Source organism: Equus przewalskii, chromosome 21, assembly GCF_037783145.1.
Source record: "Equus przewalskii isolate Varuska chromosome 21, EquPr2, whole genome shotgun sequence".
NCBI classification, from domain to species: Eukaryota; Metazoa; Chordata; class Mammalia; order Perissodactyla; family Equidae; genus Equus; species Equus przewalskii.
In genome coordinates this window covers 34,904,160-34,926,549 of record NC_091851.1, presented here as the reverse complement: position 1 = coordinate 34,926,549, position 22,390 = coordinate 34,904,160, and the positions used below count along the sequence as shown (strand labels likewise).

The window sequence follows — 22,390 nt, the reverse complement described above, 5'->3', positions numbered from 1 at the left end:
CCGCTAACATTCTGGCTTCTGCTGCAAAGGGCGTATTTGCAGCCCTGTGGATTCTAACCTCTAGAATCCATCTCCTCTTTTCCATCCTCTCTGCCACTCCCCTAATTCAGAGGCTCATCCTCTTTCACCTGGGCTGTCCCAACAGCTTCCCTCATTCACTAAGTGCTTTTTGAACCCCCACTATGTGCCAGGCAACCAACACTTTCCATCTCTCTCTCATTGTTCATACCATTGCAGTGCTCTTTGTAAACCCCAGATCTGATTTGATCCTGGCACTTCACTGCTTAAAAACCTCTTTGGGCTCCCCTACACCTTCAGGATGGTCCCGACCCCTTCTCCTGGCACAGCAAATCCTTCTCTACTCAGCCCCAACCTCTCTCCCCACGCTCATTCCCAGCCATGTCCTCCCATGCCTACTGGCTTCAGCCAGGCTTGCCTTCTCCTCATCTCCCAAACGCACAATTGTTTTTTCTTTTACTGTGTCTTGCTGTTTCCTTCCTTCCCTTCTCCTTCCTGGAATCAGTTTAAATTTCACCTTTGCTTTGGTTAAGCCTCCTCTTAACTCCCTGAGACAGAGGTAGGGATGCCACCCCAGCTTAGCTCCTCCCCCTGTTTCCACAGCATTAGCATGCTGAACTGGATCTCCATCTGCCTGGCCCCATTGGGTTGTGAGCTCCTGGAGGGCAGGACTGAATCTCTCCCAGTCCTGGGCACATAATAGGACACCAGTACACGTTTGCTGAATGAATAAATCAATGAGTGAGTTCGTTCAACAACTTCTCATTCTAAGCCTGGCCTCCATCAGGAAGGATGTAGGGGCAGGAGTTGCAAATCTGGTGGTCATAACACAGACCTCAAGCTGGTAGTCAGACACTAATCATCTGGGAACACTTGAAATCAGAGTCTAGGGGACTTCAGGAAGGCCACTCAAACATGCCTGGTATGAAGAGAAACATTAAAATATCTTTTCCCTTTTTAACCCACTTCGAAAAAAACAAGCACAGTTTTAATTCCTTTGGGAGTGGGGGGGCGTTACTATAATAACTTCAGCCATTACTTATTCTTTATTTGCTTGATTCCAAAATTGGGCCCTTCACAAAACTGCCTTGGGAAGCAAGTACACAGAATTAAAACATTAATTATATTGTATTATATAAAACATATCATAGCAGCAATTAAAGCAGCTTAAATTAATATGTGAAAGAATAAATAGTAGCCTTTGGGTTGCCCCATGGGGCGAAGACCAGATGAGATAAAGGGAAGATATTTTAGTGTATGCATATCCTGAGGAGACGTGCTGGCAGGCACAGGCCCAGGGAAGGCAGAGAATCTTCTTGGGCTGAGAAGAGTATGCTGGAGGAGGAAAGAGAGAAGATGATTTATGGGGAGGGTGGCAATACTTCAGAGTCCCATTAAAGAGGGGAACTATGAAGGATTCAGTGATGAGAGTAGGGCAAAAAACATTCAAGAGTAGGATTTTGGAATCACAGAGGAAATGGCCTTTGTAGCGAGGGTAGGGTCACAGGGCCAAGTGAATAAGTGAGAAGTGTGCCAGAATCTGACAACCAGATGGTTCTAATATGCAAACCTGATTGTGTTGCTCCCAGGTTTGAAGCAACTCCCTGCTTCTTAAGCTCACAGGGCCTCAAGGCCATGGACTTTCTGGCCTCCATCTCTAACTGTCCTTCCTGCCTTCGACTTGCTGCTCCAGACTGTGCCGTCATCTCTGCCTGGAGAGCCTTTCTCCACTCTCCTTTCCTCGAACCAACTCCTTCTCATCCTTCAAGACTCAGCTCAGGCGCCCCCTCTCTGGAAAGCCCTCTCCAACAGCCAACCTGAGATGTGCACACCTACCTCCCCATGCCCCCTCAGAACCCTGGGGCTGCTTGCCTAAGCAAGACTCCAGCCCTACCAGCACTCTAGTTCAATTATTCTGTTTACTTGCAGAGTCAGTGTATTGAGGTGACTCAAATCAGTGGGGCATAATAATGAAGCTTTTTTCCCCTAATCTCTGCCTTCAGCCATGCTGTGTTGTATCTCCCTTTTCCATCCCTTAATGACATCTTGGGCAGATTGCATTACTGTTGGATCACTTTCTGTTGTTAAACCTCCCTCTTTGAAAGCTTTATTCTCAAACTCAATTTAAATCTCATTTTATCTTCTCCCTTACTCATCCAAGGATTGACTTGAGCCAAGATCCTGCCTGCTTGGATAAAAAGTGGGGGGAGGGGGACATGGCCTGTTTGGGAGACATGCCCCAGCACCCTCCCCTTTACTGAACTTGGGAGGAGGAAGTGGGACTAGCCCTCTGCAATACCCCTCTCCCTGTTGGTTGATCTTGCTTCCCTGGCTAACCCAGAGTGGCAAGTGTTCACATATGGTTTCTCAGGGGCACGTGGTAAGTTTCTTAGGGGCTTCTCCACTACACAGTTCTCGGACAGGGGCCATCGTGACAGGCTTGAGCCCCGCCCCGCCCCCCCCCCCCCCCCCCCCCGCAGTTTGCCCTACCACCTGGGCTCCTGCCACTGGTAGGACCCTCTCGCTCAGGAGTCAGCCGTGCTTGGGTGGGATACCACAAAGCCTGGCTAACTACTGCAGTGTCCACTTGGCCCAGAGAAACTCACAAATCCTGGCTAGTCATTCCACAATGCCTCCTCTCTCCACCTCTCTTCTCCCCTGCTCGGATAGGCACAGGGGGACATCAGCAAGTGTACTACCAAGTAGACTCACTCTGGGGAATGGCATCCCAGTATCCCCTTCTTGAAGTCACCGCTTTATCTCCATGAGGGTCCCAATTAAAGGGTGAGGAGATGGGAATTGTCTTCCACCATAAACACTATACTCTTCAATAAAACCAAAGAACTCCTCCCTCCCCAGGATTATTACATGGGCAAGGAAGAGGAAAGTGAGGTTCTAGCTAGGGGATATAGGACCACTTCTACTCCCTTTATTAAACCTTGGAGGGAAAGTATCTGGCTCCCATTTGGAATGCAGGAAACATAGGCCTATGGGCCATAGTGCCAATTCCTAAGTAACAGGGAACACCCCCCCCCACCCAATAACCTTTGGACTGGGCCGTCCCTCATACCTAACTTGATTCCTGAAGAGGACAAGCTTTGTAGCCTGGTGCCCACACAGAGCCCAGGCACATGCTGGATGCTGAACAAATGTTTGTTGAGTGAATGCAAGACCATGAAGTAATGAGACTAAAGGGATCCATCAAGATCCACCTGCTCATTCCCACACTGTTCTGGGTAGCTGCCCATCTCCACCAGATGACTGGGCTCTCTAGCTGGGATTCCCAGACCCAAATGTAGACAAAAATCTTTCCCTTCAGCTCAGCAGAGTTGGGTTGGAATTTATCAAAGGGAACTAGGAAACTCAGGAAAGAACCCAACCAGAAATTAAGGAAACCCAAGAGCCAGCCAAATAGATAGATGAGTTGACAAAGTATAGAAGTTCTTTATCAGGATCTGGTTAAAGCCACTTACTGACTTGCCTGATTCAGATTCCCAGACAAGGAGACCTCAGGTCTGGTCCTCAGCCTTCTTGGGCTCTGATGTCTGGAATAAGAGATGGCTGTCGTTGGGGGAGGGGATCCAAATTCTTTACCATGGCCTCAAGATCCTGCATGATCTGGCTTCTGCTGATCCCTGCCTCTACTCACCCACTTGCTTACTACACCCAGCCGTCCAGGCCTCTCAGTCCCCACCTCAGAGCCTTTCTCTGTTCTCCCTCTGTCTGAAATGCCCCTCCTCCCACTCTTCATCTGCTGACCCTATCTCACCATTAAGGTCTCCTGGCAAATGGCACCTCTTCAGAGAGGCCCTGCCTCATCACCTTATCTAAAGTGAAGTCCTCCACTACCAACCCACCTTCCCCACTACTGTCCTCTCTTGTAGCACCTGTTCTAGTTGGGGTTGTCATTGCAAGCAAGACAGAGCTGGTGAACTTAAAAAGAAGAGTACATTATAGGGAGGGTGTCAGGTGACTCATAGAATTGACAGGAAGGCTGAAGAACAAAACTCAGGCAGGAACTGCAGGAGGCAGGGCAGAGTCAAGACTGCTACAGAACAGGTCTCACAAACCAGCTCTGTGCTAGCCAACCCCCAAGATGGTCCACAATGACCCTGCCTTCTGGTCTTTGCGTCCTCGTGTAGTTTCCTCCCTCACTACACCAGAGTCGTTCTGTGTGACCAACCGAAACCAGGAGAAGTGATGATATGTCACTTCCAAGATTAGCTTATAAAACTACTAAGGCTTCCATCTTATGTGCTCTGTCGCATACTCTCTCTCTCCCTCTCCTTCCTCGCATCTTCTCTCTTCCTCTTGTTCTCTCTCCCATCAGGCCCCATGGGGAAGTCAGCTGCCATGTCCTGAGCACTCAGGCAGTCTATAGAGGAGCCCACATGGTGAGGAACTGAAGCTTCTGGCCATCAGCTGCATAAGAGAGAAGTGGATCCTCAACCCCAGTCAAGTCTCAGAGGACTGCAGCCCCAGCTGACACCTTGACTGCAGTCTTGTGAGAGACCTTGAATCAGAACCACCCAGCTAAGCTGCTCCTGGATTCCCGACTCACAGAAACTGTGAGATAATAAATGTTTGTTATTTCAAGTCACTAAGTTTTAGGGAACTTTCTTAAACAGCAGTAGATAACTAATACAATCTCTAACTGATCCTGAACTTGAGCATCATTCCCTCAAGGTTCAAAGTCTCAGGAAGGGACATCAGGGTGGCGACACTCAGCTTATACCCCATATTCTGGCTGCCAGGAGGTAGGATGAACTAATTGCGCCCTCTTGGCAACCTTGGTCGCTCCTGCTCCGCCCTCATTCCCTTCCAATAAGAAGGATGTTCAGTGCTGAGCGGCCAAAACGATCCATTTGCACTGCAATCTTCCTACAGAACACTTACCACGAGTTGTCGTTCTTCGTGCAGGATGGCATTTTTCTCCTTTCCCCTTCTTCCTCCTAAGTTCCGGCACACCCCAGACTCCAAAACTAAAGGAAGCAGATACTCTCTTAACCCCATAATGTCGAGGAAATACTCTCAAAAGTCTGATTGCCTTAAAAATGCCAAACCCTGAGGAAGGACCTAGAAGAAGGCAACTTCTCAGCGAGTAATGGAGAAAAAATAAATTTTGGGACTCAGGGTCAAGAGATACAATTGTGCATCTTTTCATATAGCCAAAGCCCAATGAATAATAAGACCTTTCCCTCTCAAGACATATATATGAAACAGACACTTTATTACAGACCAAAAAGTTATGCATGGTCCCATTCTGAAATTAAATCAGTGATTTTATTTATACTTGTCACCTTGTTGTTCTTGTCCATATAAACCTTCAGATTTTTCTTTCCCAAGGATATCATTGATAAGATTTCCTGTTTTACTTTTTCCTATAACATATTACATATATTATTTCCACTTTTGTAAATATCTAATTGTTTCTTTATCTTTACACTTCCCTCCCTATAACAGCCTGGTAGGTATCCTTCTTCATATCTAAAGCTGTGTGTGTTCATTTCATAAGAAAAGGAATCTTTAGGGGCCGGCCCGGTGGCGCAACGGTTAGGTTCACACATTCCGCTTCTCAGTGGCCCCGGGGTTTGCAGGTTTGGATCCCGGGTGCAGACATGGCACCGCTTGGCAAAAGGCCATGCTGTGGTAAGCATCCCACATATAAAGTAGGGGAAGATGGGCATGGATGTTTGCTCAGGGCCAGTCTTCCTCAGCAAAAAGAGGAGGATTGGCAGTAGTTAGCTCAGGGCTAATCTTCCTCAAAAAAAAGAAAGAAAGAAAAGAAAAGGAATCTTTATCATTTTTCTGCAATCACTTTTCTCACTTGACAATATATCGTGGAAATCATTCCAGGTTAGGAGACACAGATCTGACACAATCTTTTTTTAATAACAGTGTAATATTCCACGGTGTGGACTTGTCAAAATTGATTCGACCATTCTTCTGTTGATGTACATTCAGCCTGCATCCAAGCCTTTATCACTGCAAAGCATGCAGTAACAACACACACACTTATACACATGTGCTTAAGCATTTGTTCTCTTATTTCTATAGGACAGATTTCTACAAGTGGAATTTGTGGCTGTGTATATTGCAAATGTTAGCAGATATTTTCAAAATTCTTTCCCAAAACGCTTGGGAAATTCACATGTATGAAGGGAGCTTCACTTGGCATTCTCTCCATCAGTAGATTTTAATATTTGACAATTTGATAGGTGAAAAGAGATATCTCATTGTTGGCTATAATTTACATTTTCCCAACTATTAGTGAAATTGAGCATCCTATCAAATGTTTATCAACCATTTGGATTTTCTCTTCTATGAACTAACTATATACTCTGCCTACTTTTCTACTGAATTGTCTTTTTCTTGTCAATCTCATTCATTTATTCATCCAACAAATATTCATGGAGCACTTACTATGTGTCAAGTATAGGGGTTAGACTATTGACTAGACAAAGCCCCAGCCCTAATGAAGAGGTCTTTGTACAGTATAAAAATGAACCCTTTATTCTGTCATCCATGTTGAAAATCAGCTCAGACGTCTAATTATACCTCCAGGGTCTCCCCATACACATTTTCTGGCAGATTGTTAATCATTATGGTTTCAGATTTTGTGATATAAAAATACATAATACCAAGCTCCACTAGCCATTAGTTTGTTAGAGTAAAGAGCACTTATTCCAGTCCCCCGTGTAGCACCTCGTTGGTACTCCACTCTCGTGCCCTCCACATACGTGTTCCTGTTCCCTACTTTAAGCACCTATGACCTTCTGCCTGGGGAGCCTTTTATGGCCGCAAGAATATGTTTAGCCCCTGAACGTGGCGGGACAGAAGTGCTGGAGTCAATGCCCTTGGGAGCAGCCTTCTACCAATGACAGACAAGGTGTTGGTGGGTGAACACCTCAGCTCCCTCGTCCCTTAGGTGGGGTAACTCAGAGGTGTGCATTCTGCACTGTCTCCTCACTCAAGATTAGGCTCCAGTTGCCCGCAGTGTAACCTTTGCATTAACCCACCCTGTAATGGCTTCCTTCCCCTCCCTGTTTCACTTCCCTACTCCCCTATTGGTGCTTCCTGAGGCCACCTTCCAAATAAACTAGTTGCGCTCAAATTCTTGTCTCAGTTTCTGTTTCTGGGAGAATCCAACTAAGACACCTTGATTTGCAGATGAGGAACTAGCAGCAGGAGGCAGTGTAGCTGGTGGGAAGTCAGAGGCCTGGGTCCAAAGTCTGGTTCTGCTCCTGACTGTGTGGCCTTGTGCACGTTCTTAATCTCTGGTTCCTCCTCTGTACTCTGGACCTAATAGCTCACATGGTTATTATAAGGATTAAACTGATTATGTAATTTTCTCATAATATCCAGTAAAAAATGATATTAGTCATTCATATTAGAAAACTGAATCCTAAAGAGTACAAGTAGCTCACCTGAGGTCACACGGGAACCTCAGACTCCTATGTCCCATTTCAGAAGACTCTACTCTTCCGCCTTCCCATGGGCCAGGGCTGTTACGGTCCATGGAGTTCCACTTGTCCTGGACTTTGAGTGCTCCTGGACTTAAGGGTGGAAGTGGGTTCATCTGTTAAACAGAACTTTCTCTGATGATGGAAATATTCTACATCTATACCACCCAATACGGTAGCCACTAACTACATGTGCCTATTAAACACTTGGAATGTGGTTAGCGCAACCGAGGAAGTGGATTTTTTACTTTATTTACTTGTAATAAATGTAAATAGTTACATATAGCCGGTGGCTACCATCTTAGACAGCTCAGGTCTAGAGGATGGGGGTTGGGCGATGGTGGGAAGAAACTCTTGGTTCTTGTCTCCTCTCCGTCCCCGTCCCTGTCCCCGTCCCGTCGTCGTCCCCCCCCCCCCCCCCCCCGTCCCCTCTCCCAGCCCCAGCTATTCAGCCCCCTCTTCATGGCACTCTCCGCCTTTCCCTCCTTTGTACATGTGCCAGGTTCTATGGAAGGAAGCAGCAGGGACTGTGACAACCGTTGTATTTTCACACACCCAGCAAGGGAGAAAAACTCCTTTGTGATCCTCGTGTTGAAAGACAAGACGAATACCTGCTATAAATAAAGCTGAATAAAGAGCCTTTTCTAGACGGCCTCCATTGTTCCCTGTTCCCTTATAGTATTCACGCTGAGATAATTTTCAGCTTCTCAGATCCCTAAACGTTCTAAAACATACCATTACCTCATTTTCATTTCCTTAGATTTACAGGTCAGAAGACTACTTTGATGCTTACCAAGTTCATCATTAATGGTTTCAAAATAATGGTTCTTTCCGTTTCAGCATGAGCCCAATACAGAACTTCCTACTTGTGTATTCTTTTATCTTCTGCTTCCTACTTTTAACTGTCTAGACAATAGTGGCTAATAGAGTTTCCAAATGCCAGTGTGTATTTCACATCACTGAAGATGCTCCCTGCACCCCTCTGTAACCCCACAGAAAAGCAGTACGAGTAGTCATTTCTTTCCAAACCATCTAATCCTGCCGGCCACCATGAAAAGGTCTGAGTCATATGTCCGACAAATCGTCAGCTCTCCCAGGCCACGTTTCCGTGGTGCCTTTGGTTAACTCTGCAGGCACCGTGGGACAGGTGGGCTTTGTAACCTGGCAGACATGGGTGTTAATCCTGACTACGTTGCTTAACTCTGAGAAAAAATAATTTACCCTTTCTGAGTTTCAGTTTCTTCACCTGTCAAATGGAGGAATTGGATACTTACTTTGCAGGGTAGTGGAAGGACCTAGAGGATTTATATAGGAACTATTTATAAGAAGTTATTAAAAGCATGGACTCTACCACTAGTGTACCGCTCTGTCATCTTGGGTAATTTACTCACCTCTCTGAGCCTCAATTTTCTCATCTATAAAGTGGAGATAAAATGGTAATAATCCCTACATCTTATGGCATTGGGAGGATTAAATAAGGATATATATAAAGTCCTCAGACAGTGACTAACTCAGAGAAATCACCCATCTCTTAGTATGCCCTGAGGAGAGCTTCTCCTCCCAGTTGTTGATGGCTTTCTTTAGAGCAGGATTCTGAAGTTTTTTTGCATTGTGGACTCCTCTGACCATCTGGAGAGGCCTATGGACCCTTCCTAGAAAAATGTTTGTAAATGCATAAAATATGAAGAACAGAATTACAAAGAAAGCCAATTATATTGAAATACGGTCATCAAAATATTAAAAAGACAAATGCGTGATATTGCACTGCATGTGCTTTTTTATTAATGGATTAAATGATAAGATCTAGTAGCAAGGCTAAAATTTCCATAATTTTAAAGCAATGATGAGTGCAAACAATAATTCAAGACATCTGCAACAACTGTGATATGAAATATCTGGAATTTCTTTTTTTTGAGGAAAATTAGCCTTGAGCTAACTACTGCCAATCCCCTTCTTTTTGCTGAGGAAGACTGGCCCTGAGCTAACATCCATGCCCATCTTCCTCCACTTTCTATGTGGGACGCCTACCACAGCATGGCTTGCCAAGCAGTGCCATGTCTGCACCCGGGGTCCAAACCGGCGAACTCTGGGCCGCCAAAGCAGAATGTGCGAACTTAACCGCTGCCCCACCGGGTCGACCCCATGGGATTTCTATTTGAGACAATGTAGCAGGCTCCGCTAACACTACTTTTTGTTGCCTACATTCATAGCTGAAGAAATGCTTGATTTCAGTTAGAGGTAAATGAAAATAAAGGAGGTTTTTCCCATCCAAGTTCAGGAACCCAGGTTAAGGGCCCCTGCTTTATAATATATTTAGCACTCTTTAATCTCAGCTGTGGGTCCAAAGTCAGATTAGAAGGTAACCCAAAAGTTCTTCTCACATCCCATTGCATGGCCTCTGATTGGAAAAGTAATTTCAAGACAGAAGTGCACAGCCTTACATGAGTGTGCAACAGGCTGACAAACTACTACCAGCTAGTGTTTATTGAGCAGTATATGGCAGGCACTGTTGTGTTTTAGATGTGTTAACTCGGCAATATTCACAACAATTCTTTGAGATAGGTCCTATTACTACCTCTGTTTTACAAAGGAGGAAACTGAGGCACAGATAAGTTAGGTAACATGCCCAAGGTCACACAGCTAGTAAATGATGGAGCCAGGATTCAGACCCAAGTAGTGTGAATCCATAGTCTGTGCTCCCAGCTCCCACACTATACTATCTGTCTACTCTGAGTTGGGAGGGGGGGTGTGACTTAAACTAAAACCTTCAGGATGTATAGGACTTAATGAAAGAGGTGGCAGAGAAGGGAGGATGGAGATGTAGAAAGAGGGCTGGGAGAGTATTTTAAGCAGAAGGAATGGGAGGTACAAAGGTCCTGAGGTGGCAAGAAGGCAGTGAATGGAGCGCCTGAAAGAATACCAGTGGGGTTGCAGGTTGGAAAGCAAGGGGGATGGTGGCATAACATAAGGCTGGATGGCCAAAAGTTTCCAGATCTTGCAGGGCCTGGAAGGCAGCGTTATCATTACCCTAAGGAGAATGGGGAGTGACAGTCAGATTCGTTATATAAAAATATCACCCTAGCTGTAGCAGAGAAAGAACTAAAGGGAAGAAAAAGTGGAAGCAAGGAGTCTAGTTTGGAGGTAAGGTAGGGGTGATGATGGCTTGGACAGGGCAGTGGCCAGGGGTACGTGGAGAAGTGGACAGATTTGAGAAGGATTTAGGGGAAAGGATGTGATGCTCTGGATATGGGGGTGGGGGATAACTCATGGTGGACTGTATTTCCCCAAGATGGCCACAGCTGTATGTCCCACCCACAAACTCTTCTTACAGTGGGACCATGCTATTCCTCCCATCGAGAGGTGGGGTCTATGTTCCCTCCCCTCGAATCTGGCCAGCCTTATGAGGTTATGTGACTTCCAAGATTATGTCATAGAAGCCAATACAGCTCCTGCCTGGTTCTTTCAGCTACTCTCTCAGAGCCCCGAGCTCCACATAAGCAGCACAACTGCTCTGAGGCCGCCATGTTGTGAGGAAGCCCAAGCTAACCCATGCAGTGAGCCCATGTGGAGAGGCCCTGAAACTACGCAAAGAAAGAGAGATGTCCTGCTAGCCTCCCACTGCTCCAGCCCCCTGCTACTCCAGTTGCAGCCTCTGTCTAACTAACTCTGAGCCAGAACTGTCCAACCAAGCCCTTCCGGAAATCCTGATTCCCAGAAACTATGAACAAAAATAAAATGGTTGCTCTCCATCACTAAGACTTGAGTCTGGAGCACTCATCCTTCAGGTGCTGTCTCTACCGACTTGGCCAGTTATCCAGTTTCAATCCTCCTTGGAGAGATTTAACATTCTCAGTTCGGGTTATTTGTGAGGGACCCTGAAACATGGTAAATAGCTTTTAGGTATGTTATCTCTGCAATTTTAATTACCCAGCCCAGTGGTTTGCAAACTTGGGAGAGGTTTTCCAAAAAAAAAGAAATGAATTCTCAAGTTCTATCCTAGACTCACTGAAACAGAATCTCCAGGAAACAGCGAGTATTAACTCAGCTGACCTGTCCTACTGACATTATCCTTAACTTTTTTATGATTATTATATTTATATTAAATTTTATACCCCAGTATATGTAGGCAAATTAGGATATGGATCCTTTGAGAACTTCACATGAAGGGGGGCATTAACCAGATTGCCCTGGTCGCCTGAGTAGCACAAACAAGATTCGCTTGCCTACATCAAAGAGGATTCTCTTTAAATGTTTTCACAAGTATACTTCACATGGCTCTGGAAATAAAATAACCGACTATATTCTAGCTAGAGTAACAATAATTGAAACAGTGTGAATTGTCCCAAAAAGAAACAGAGATATACGCAAATAATGAATATCCCTGAATTTAATCCTCCTGTAGAAAAGAATGTTATAGGATAAAAGATATAAAAATGGATTTGGCGGTGTTATTTGGTGTTGAGATAGTTTGGAGAAAGAAGGAATCTAATTAACCTACCTGTGACATCATACACCAAAATCAATTTTAATTGGATTAAATATTTAGTTATTAAAAGGGGAAACATAAACCATGGTAAAATTAGAAAAGGAAATATGTATTTACTAAGTTTTCTGGAGGGAGGAAAGTCGAAAGTCAAAAATGGGTAAGACTGTGTTCCTTCTGGAGGTTCAAGGCGAAAATCTGTTTTCTTGCCTTTTCCAGCTTCTAGAGATCACCTGCATTCCTCGGCTTATGGCCCCACCTCCATCTTCAAAGCCAACAGTACAGTGACATCTTCCAATCTCTCCTTCTCTCTCGCTCTTTCTCTCTCTCTCTCAATTTCTTTCTCTCTCCCTCCTCTCCCCAAACCCCACTTCCATCATCACATCTCCTTCTCTGACTCTGACCCTCTTATCTTCCCTTTATAAGGACTCTTGTTATTACATTGGGTCCACCTGGATAAGCCAGGATTATCTCCCCATCTCAAAATCCTTAAGGACATCTGCAAAGTCCTTGTTGCCATGCAAGGCAATATATTAACAGGTTCCAGATTAGGACATGGACATTTTGGGGGGGAGGGGCATTATTCTGATTGCCACAGTTGTACAGAGCTATACTGACATGAACAGTGTGTTATAGAGGCTGGGCTCCCTGATGATTGACAGGGACTTTAGGGTGACTGTTCTGCAGTTCCCTGAGCAACTGCAGGGAAAGATCAACATGCAACAGAACCTGCCAAGGGTGGCAGTCCCATTCTGATCCACTTGGTTGGCAAATCTTGATTTGAGGAGCCACGAACTCTGTTGGGGCTCACCAGGGACTCAATATCATCATAATAAAGTCCCTTCATCCCCACCCCAAAGTCCTGGGGGACAAGGACTTATGGATCAGCATCCAGCGACAGTTATTCCATTTATTCCACCTGTGAACAGAGGAGTCCATGAAAACCCAAGGGCCTCTGTTTTCCAGGGGTGGTCTAACAAACTATTAGCACAAGCAAACATATAGAAAGACACAAACCATGGGGTCATAAAATGAACCTAGAGAGGATGAGATCTACGAGCTAACAAGCCTGCATGATGAGCCAAACTTGATCCTAAGAGCTTTATGCATGATATATGCTACCTCATTTCGTTTAACTTACTTCATACTGACTTTATGAGGTGTGTACAACTCTTACTCTACAGATGAAGAAAATGAGGCATGGGGAGGTTAAGGAACCAGCCCAAGCTCACCCAGCTAGGAAGTGGTGGAGCAGAGCTGTGAATGTAGGCCAGTCTGACTCCACAGCCTGTGTTCTGATCCGCAAAGACTTCATAAACGGTAAATTCCCCTAATAGACTTGAGCCAGGAAAGTTGGCGCGTCAGAGGTCTGTTTACATGACGCACTGGGTAAATCCCCAGAGCAGCATAGGCAGGTCCTGTGGGGGTTGTGAAGCCTGTGAAGTCATGCTACAGGCCCATCTGCCCCCACTCTCAATGCCTCTTTCCTCGCCTCTCTCAGATGGTCCTATTGGCTGAGGACTCCCACCAAGACCAGTTTGGAGAAATGAAGAATTTCTTGGCCTTTATTAGGTCATGTGAATGGGAAATAAGAGACATTAATCTCTTTGCCTGGAAAAATGCATTTATGCATGCAATATTGTAGAGAGTTTTAGTAAAAAAAAAAAAATTACTGGCTGAGGACACAGAATCGCTTCTGTGTATTCCTGCCAAAAACGTACAACCTGAATCTAGCAATGAATAAAAGTCAGACAAGCCCAAATGAGGGACGTTCTATAAAATAAATGGTCTGTACTCTTCAAAAATGTCAAGGTCAGGAAAGACAAAGAAAGACTGAAGAACTGTTGCAGATTAAAGACCAAAGGGACTGAAAACCAAAGGCTACATGTAACCCTAGACTGGATTCCAGACCAGAAAAAAAAAATTATTTCTTTTGCTCTAAAGAACACTAGTGGGACAATTGGTGAAATTCAAATAAGGCTTATAGAGTAGATAAGACAGAGAAAGACAGAGGTGCAGAGAGACAGAGAGAGTTACAAAGCAAGTAAAGTAAAACGCTTCAACATTTGGAGAGTCTGGGCGAAGGAATTCTTTGTACTCTTTTTTGTAACTTTTCTGTAAATGCAAAATTATTAAAAATATTTTTTAAAATCCTGAAGTCTAGAGTCAGAGTTCTTCATTATGTAGTAAATAAGAATTGCACTTAACCTGGAGCCTGTCTGAGCTCAGCACATCCTCTACGTCTGCAGAAAAAGGCTGAGAAGTGTTCTCGCGAGACAACTAGCAGAGGAGGATGGCAAGACGTTCCTAAACTGCGGAGTGCAGTGCAACCCCAGGGTCAAGAGTCCAAGCAATTCACCTCCAGGGCTCTGTGTCATGTAAGCTCTCTGTGCTTTAACTGACTCACCATTAAAACTGACGTAAAAATAGTATTTACCAAGGAGACTATCTAAGTGACACTAGGAAACAGAAGGAATTCTTAAACAAGACTCAGAATGCTACAAACCATAAAGGGAAAGGTGGAAACACATGACTACATGAAAATGTAAAACTTTTGAATGACAAGACACCATTAACAAAGTAAAACGACAAACCACAGAGAGAAGACCTAAACCTGACATGAGATCAGTATCCAAAATATGTAAGTAAGCCCTATGAAGCAATAAGAAAAATATAGATAAACCCAGTAAAAAAATGGTCCAGAAATATCAACAGGCAATTCACAAAGGAAGAAAACTGGATAGCCGATAAGAAGCTCGATATCACTAAATTCAGGAAAATTAAACCTAAAACAACAAAAATATCATTGTATGCCTACAGACGTAAGCAAAAATAAATAAATGAATAAAGTCAGAAAAAATCAAAAGTTGGCAAGGATATCTAGAAATGATATTTGTACATTGCTGGCAGGAGTATACATTAATACTTCTTTGGAGAGCAATCTGACTAAACTTCCTAAAATTCAACATGTGACACATGACAAAGTCAGCACTTCCACTCCTAAGTGTGTATCCTAGAAAACTCTGACATGTGTGCCCAAGGAGATACGTACTAATGTGTTCAGTGCAGTACTCTTTGTAACAGAAAAAAATCTAACTGTTCCTTAGTACAGATACCTAAATTGTAGCTGATTCATGCAATAAAATACTATACAGCAAATAAAATGAACAAATTAGAGCAGTCTTTCTCAGGCTTTACAACACATCAGAATCACCAGTAGGGCTTGGTAAAGGACAAATTGCTGGGCCCTACCCCTACAGTTTCTGATTCAATGAGTCGGGTGGGGCTGAAATTTTGCATCTCTAACAAGTTCTCAGTGTTCCTCATGCTGCTTGCTGGTCTAGGGACCATACTTTGAGAACCATTAAACTAATTATATGTTTAAATACAGTTAAATCTTGAAAATCTAGTAGAGTTAAAAAAATAAAACCAAGTTGTAAAAGGATACATAACATATATCTAAATACATTAAACATATATATGTATGTATATATATAATTGTATACATACATATATATACCTTTATAATAAAAGTAGAAAATATACATAGGAGAGCCAACCCCAATGGTCTAGTGGTTAAAGTTCCACACTCTCACCCCTGCAGCCCGGGTTCATTTCTCAGTCACAGAACCGCACCGCTAATCTGCCAGCAGCCATGCTGTGGCGGCAGCTCACATAGAAGAACTAGAAGGACTTACAACTGGGATATACAACCATGCACTGGGGCTTTGGAGAGAAGGAAAGAAAAAACGGAGGATTGGCTACAGATGTTAGCTCAGGGCGATTCCTTAAAAAACACTCACACACACACATATATATATATTTACATGGGAATGTATTTCAGGAGTGCGATTATCTCCAGGAAGGGAGGGGAAGAAGATAGGAGGAGAGTCTTAGTAGTGAGTAGAAAGGTATGTATTATATTATTTTATGTATTTTAATGTATATTTGAAATGTTAAGGAATTTTTAAAGTTTAAGTTATATAGTACCTATCTCATGGGGTTGTTGTGAAGAGTAAATGAGATAATGTGAAATTTCTGAGTGAGTAAAGATAGCAAGACAAAGTCAGGTCACAGAATCTCTGTCCTTGTATATCTAACCAAAAAATAATAATAATAAATTAAGGTAAAAGATACAAAAAATTAATGAAGAGAATTAATCAATTCAACCAAACAATGAAAGGGTACAACTTTATGGCCTCAGCATCAAAAAAAGTTAACCAAGGAAAGAAACAGAAGATTCTGAACCGAGTCAAGTGTGGTTCTTAACCTGCCCCACAAAAGGATAACAGCAAAGTAGGTGAATCTACAAAATCCTGAGACTTCTCAGCTAGAGTGAGTGAACAACCTGGGAAAAAGTAAAGGAAAAATCTCTAGGAGTACAAGCCCCTATTGGCCTCCAGGAGCTCTCAGCAGAGACGGGAAAAACCACTCAGCTTCCATTTTCCCAGGTGCCATGATGAATTATGGTAAGGATCTGAAGGCCAAGCTTATCTACTCAGAAGCATTGGGCACCATGAACTATTCACAAGGAGACAAACAACAGTAGAGTACATCCCTGTTTCTTTCCTTCAACTATTTACCTGTTTGCAATTACACAGTCAGGTGTGGTTATTTGCCCAGTTCTCTCCACTAGACAGTAATCTCCAAGAGAGCAGAGATGGGTCTGCATTTGCTCATGAAAGTGCCTAGCAAGTAGATGTATAATAAATTATATGGCCACCATGCAGGTGTATAATAAACATTCAGTGAGTAAATGAGTGGAGTGAGCACATGAGTAAGTGTCAAAGCAATCTGACTTGTCATAGTGCTCAAATTCCACAGCCACATTTTTTTTTTTTGAGGAAGATTAGCCCTGAGCTAACCACTGCCAATCCTCCTCTTTTTTGCTGAGGAAGCCTGGCCCTGAGCTAACATCCGTGTCCATCTTCCTCCACTTTCTATGTAGGACGCCTACCACAGCATGGTGTGCCAAGCAGTGCCATACCTGCACCCTGGATCCGAACCTGCGAACCCCAAGCCACTGAGAAGCAGAACATGCAACTTAACCGCTGTGCCACGGGGCTGGCCCCCACGGCCACATTTTTACTGTGCATGCACTACTCACAAGGAGAAAAACTAAGACCCCTTGTGATCTGAGGCATTTCCTAACTAATAAAAGAGCCCACCTGATTCATATAGCAATAATCATGATTAATAGAGTGTATTTACAATTGCATGAGGAAATTCCATTCCTTGCAACAAACATATCCTGTAGATTAAACGAACAATAGTACAACATTTTACGTGCTTCATGGTCAACAGTTACATCTTGGGAAATTTATTTTTGACATTGAACGAATATTCCAGGAAGAAATAAATAACTCAAGAAGAACCTGTGACTCTATCACTGGAAGCCTTTTGCTCTTGTCAGTGAAACTGATAGGGTATACAGCCTGTTTAAATGTAAATTTGAATAAAGCATTTTCTCTACCTCTCTGCTTTCTTTGTTCCTTGCCGTCCGGAGCTTACGGGGATACATATACTGTTCTCCAGTACACACATCTACACGTGTTTTGCTTTTTCTTTAGTTTTATGCAAGAGTAAATCAAAGTAGGCTTTAAGTGATGTATTTCTACAGTTAAAGAGGAAGGAAGGCGCTCTGAAAATCAGAGGAAAGGCAAAATCCTTCGGGGTGCGGGGACCAGGCCCGGGACCCATCCTCAGCCAGGGACGCCGTTACTAGGCAACCCCTCGCGTTCTCAACCGCCGCCCGAGACCCACTTCTCCGCCTTCATTGCTAAGGAGATCGACGCCCCAACTCAGCCCTGCCGTAAACCCGCACGCCCTTGCGACATTGCCGCGCCTGCCGCTGCGTGCGCGCCCTCTGGCCCCCACTCTCCGCCCCGGCCGCCATTGCCTCGTGCCCGCGCCGGTCGGTTGGTGGCGCCTTTGTCCTACGGCGGGCAGGTGGGCTGAGGCGGAGGCGGCAGCGGCGGGCCTGAGGCGAAGGAGCGGCCGGGAGCCCGCCGCCCTGGTAGCGGTGAGTGCCGGGAAGCGGTGGCCGTCCGCCGAGGCGCAGAGCTGACGGGCAGGCGGTTGAGGGGGGCCCGGGCCGGATGGGGAGGCTGAGGCGGGAGGGCCCGCTGGACGCGCGGCCGCGGCCTCGGGCTCGTCTCCGGGTGCGCGCGGGGCTGCGCATGCCCGGTGCGGGGCGCGGCCTCCGCTGGCTCCCGTCCGGCCCGGGCGCGGCCAGCCCGGGCGGCCGGTGACGGGCTCGGTGCGGCGGCGGCGCGCCGCAGCCGCCTGACTGTGCGCGGACCGGCGGCAGTAGCCCTGCAGGCTTGTTGTAGGGTAGGGCTGCACACCCCGCGCCCCTTCTCGGAGTGGTGGCGTCGCGCGCCCGCGGGTCCTCAGCGACTCGGTGGCGCAGTCGGGATTCGAACCCGGGCTGCGGCGGCCCGCCTCCCGGGCGTTCTCCGGGGCGGGCAGCGCCGTGCGCGAACCCAGCGCCGTCCCCGTCGCCGCCGCCTCGCGGCCCCTTGACAGCATCCTCGAGACGTCTCGTTGTCATGTGACACCCCCACCCATTTTATAACGCGGACCCCGGGCCCGGAGAACGGGGAGAGGAACCGTGCCCGAGGTTAACCCGGAAATCGGCGATGGAGACAGCGCCCCAGCCTGCTGGCTCTCCCGTCTCCAGGCCCGGGGCCCTCCCCGCGCCCGGACATCCCGCCTGGGGCGTTTTTTAGGACGACGTTTCCCAAATTTCAGTCTCTCGCGTTGCACCCTCACGTCCGTGTACCCTCTGTACTGCTGTTTGCCAAATGTTAATTTTTTTTTCCTTTAAACCGACTCTTTTTCTTCTTCTTAAATACGTTTGTTTAAAGTGGAAACGTAAACCACAAACCGTATAATGGAAAGCCAGTTATTTTTCTAATACTCGTAAAAAAAAAAAAATAAATACCTGTCAATTAAAATAAACAGTGCGTCCTCGTTCCTCCTGAAATTATTCTGCGTTCCACGCTTTGGGAAACGCTGCCCCAGGAATATGGGGTTCATTGTGGTCTTGTGGCTTTAGCTCTGTGCGCAGAATTTTCCCCTGAGGCATGGCACCTTCCATGAAATGCCCCAGGATCTTGGGGGGTGACAATGGTATAAGCTTCATCGTTGTAAACTGATCTCACTGTTGACACACAAGGGGTGGTCTCGGGACTGCAGGAGCTGTCTGCCCAGGGGCGCCCGGTGTGCCGCCTCGGTTTCCCTGTAGCGTTGTGCCAGCAGCCCCACCGTTCAAAGATGTTTCTGCAAACGCCGATGGAGCAGATTTGGATTTTGACAACTCTAGATTTAATGTTTTCTGCATGAGTCTGTCTGGGTGTGAAAACTAACTTTTTTTTTGTGTTGACGTTTCCAAGCTTTGCATTTTGGGCTTTATTTACAAATACACGCTTTGCCTTTGTAAAGCCCAAGCAGTACACATCTGCGATTTGTATTGGAGATCATCACTTGGCTATTTGTTAACATGAGTTCCTTTCTTCATCCTGGTTTCTTTGCCCTTTAGCTCATCTGTCACCCTGCAGATATTCTTTGAAACCTCTGACAGTCTTTATCCTGAAACATGGAAACGGTGAATGTTTTTGTAGAGTGTGCTGGAGAAACCATATTGCAAGGCCCATTGGAAGGAATTTTTCTAGGTGCAGGTTGCTCAATGCCGCGTGCCTGTGAACACCACAGGTTTAGAGGAGGTTTCCTTTTTAAGTTAACAGTCTATTTGTAGTCTGCTCATAAACTCTGCTTTTGTGTGTGAGGGAGCAGTTTTACTTTAATTCATCGAAAGGAAACTTGGAAAAATTAGCTCAGGCCATGCAAAGGTTTTTTTCCTCAAAGGCTGTGTAAAAAAATCCATATTCCTTGGAGCTACTTTGGTCTGAGCACAATGTGGAACCTAGACAAGGCTCAGGTAATTTTCTTCACATTTCTAAGCGGCAGTTCTAGAGAAGAAACGAGAATTTCATTTTACTCTTCACTTTCTGAATTTCAGCAAATGGAACCTCATCTACCAGTGTTCAAAAGCTAAAAATAAACGTCTCTTGGAAAGGCAATAGAAGTCTGAGGAGAAGGAGTGCCTGGTGGTTTGCAACTTCATTTTAAATTACCATTGCAGGCGTTCTTTCTCTCTGGCCTGCAGATGGCAGTGCCTTTGCGTGGCTTGTTAGTACCGGCGGAATTATTGGAATTCATTTGTGCTTTTAAGAATGAACACCTTTGGAGGAAATCTATTTGATATTTTATTCCCTGTAGGTTACATTGTTTCTTTGTTTTTGACTCCCCACATGAAGAATGAAACATCTATTCCTAAAGGGACTGTTGTCCTATTGCTGTTTGTGGTAGTGATAACAAGCACCTGGCAGTCTGTGCGGTTTACAAAGCAGGTTTACAAATACCGACTCATTTGCTCCTGCTAATCATCTTGTGAGATAGAGAGACTGGTATTATTATATCTTTTTTGCATGTGAGAAAACAATGGCTCAGAGACGTTAGATTTCTTGCCCAAATTAGTATTTAGTAGAACATAGTCAAGATGTTATTGAAGATAAAAGATTACGTGGTCAAGCAAAATTTGGAAATGTTGAGGTAAATTGATGTCCTTACTCCAGAATTTCTCAGAGGCTTTAACATACTAAACATCTGCAATGTGGATGTCCAAGAGAGGAAGATATGATGCCTTTCTCTCACTATCCTCCCATGAACAACTTGAAGTACTAGTCTTACCCCAAACTGTCTGCTCTTTCTGCTACACTCTTTTTCCTCTCTGTACGTCGTGGTTTAGTAGTGATTGCCATGTGTCTTTGAGACCAGTGCTTTTAAAGCTCTGACAGCTTTTTTGTGCCAAAAGATTTGTCCTGTGAACAGCATACACATTTGTCTGTAGACTGCTCAGCTTAAGCAAAGTTAAAGTAAGCAATGAAGAAGTTAAAAGGGCAGTGACCAACAGAAAATTACCCTCTGTTAACTCTCATTAATGAGAGGCATTAATGAAAGGATCAGGGTAAGGCCACTGTCTGAAGCAACAGCTCATTAGGGAAATATGAAGTATACTGACAGCTAAATATATAATACCAGCATGCCTGCTGCTTTTTAAATGGTGGTTTTATTGCCACCAGATATGAATATTTATAGGGACGGTCATTTTCATTCTTTATCCTATCACTAAAAAAATAAGAGATAATAAGACAATTGGACCAATTACTTTTATGTTAAGAAAATAATTCCCCTCAAAGAATCAGAACTTTTCCAAACCATAAGACTCTTTTTCCTTTGTTTCATGTTCAAAACAACATTATTGTTGACCTATATAAAGACCGATGACTTTAGGCAAGGATCAGGGCAACTTAAGTTGCATTGGAGAACAGTTATAAAGCAGAGTGTTGTACAACTTTAGCTCTGTAAAATATCTTGAGTGGTCCCCTGGTTTGGTTCTGGAATGATTGAGTTACTGAAGGTTGGTTGATCCTGCAGCTAGGGGGCAAGTTTTGGAGAACTTCGAATTAGAAGTAATTTGGATTTGAGTGAGTATAGTTAATTATGCATTTGGAGTTGAAATAGTAGTAACATGTATTTAGGATCAGAGATGATACAAGTTTATTTTTTATCTCTTCAGAAATTATTTTTGATATCCAAAAAGCATAAAATAGGAAAAACATGATTTTCATTCACTTTTAAAACTTAGGAGTATAAATGTATAACTGAACCTTTTGCTGCCTTTGGAAAACTTACATTAGGACAGCATCAGAGTCACTAGTCACTGGTCGCTTGTTGGAAATACAGATCCTTGGGTGCAGCTCACCACTCCCAACTGATGGGTCTCTGGAGGGGCGGGCAGCTAGAGAATCTGCCTTTGAGAAACCAGCCCTGCAGTTTTTATGTACATTAAAGTTATGAGGACCCCGATTTAGGACTTTAGAAAATGAGTTTTCACTGGAAATAGAAGGTTGAAGCAGATCCTAGTACTAATCTATTCCTATCCCAGGTTACTAATAGGAATTGACTACTCTAGTTTATGGTTGGGTTTACGTTAATGGGTTCATTTTAAGCAAGACCTTAATTTAACTATAAAATGTTTTGAGCTTTATAGTTTGAGCTCAAGGTAGGAATAGTTAGAATATCTGTGGGGTTCTCAATATTTTAATTCCTTCCATTCACATCACCATGATGCTTTCACCTTCTTGAGAACAAAGAAAGCAGACCTACCAAGATTCTGTGGTCTGCTTCTTAACTTTAGATATGCTCCTCTTTGCTTTTAGTGGTTTGGACGTGAAATTGCATGTGCAGCCATTTTTCTCTTTTTGCAAAGAGTTGCATTTCGATAAGAAAACAAAATGCCTCAAAAGAAGTGGATGTCCTGGCCCCTGCCAGCCAAACAATACTGACGGCTGTAGTTTGC

At 44.5% G+C, this 22,390-nt stretch overlaps 1 protein-coding gene across 6 annotated transcripts in view; it reads left to right on the top strand.

The window, feature by feature from the left end:
• Positions 1 to 17,846: 17,846 nt before the first annotated feature.
• Positions 17,847 to 22,390, top strand: part of NCOA5 (nuclear receptor coactivator 5) — a 30,231-nt gene continuing 25,687 nt past the window's right edge. For 3 of the 6 annotated variants that reach the window (XM_070589327.1, XM_008521645.2, XM_070589326.1), the window contains exon 1: positions 17,847 to 17,986. The gene's annotated coding sequence lies outside the window, so the exon portion shown is untranslated. The remainder of the gene's footprint in view (positions 17,987 to 22,390) is intronic. The other 3 variants (XM_070589329.1, XM_070589330.1, XM_070589328.1) reach the window with 1 other exon arrangement.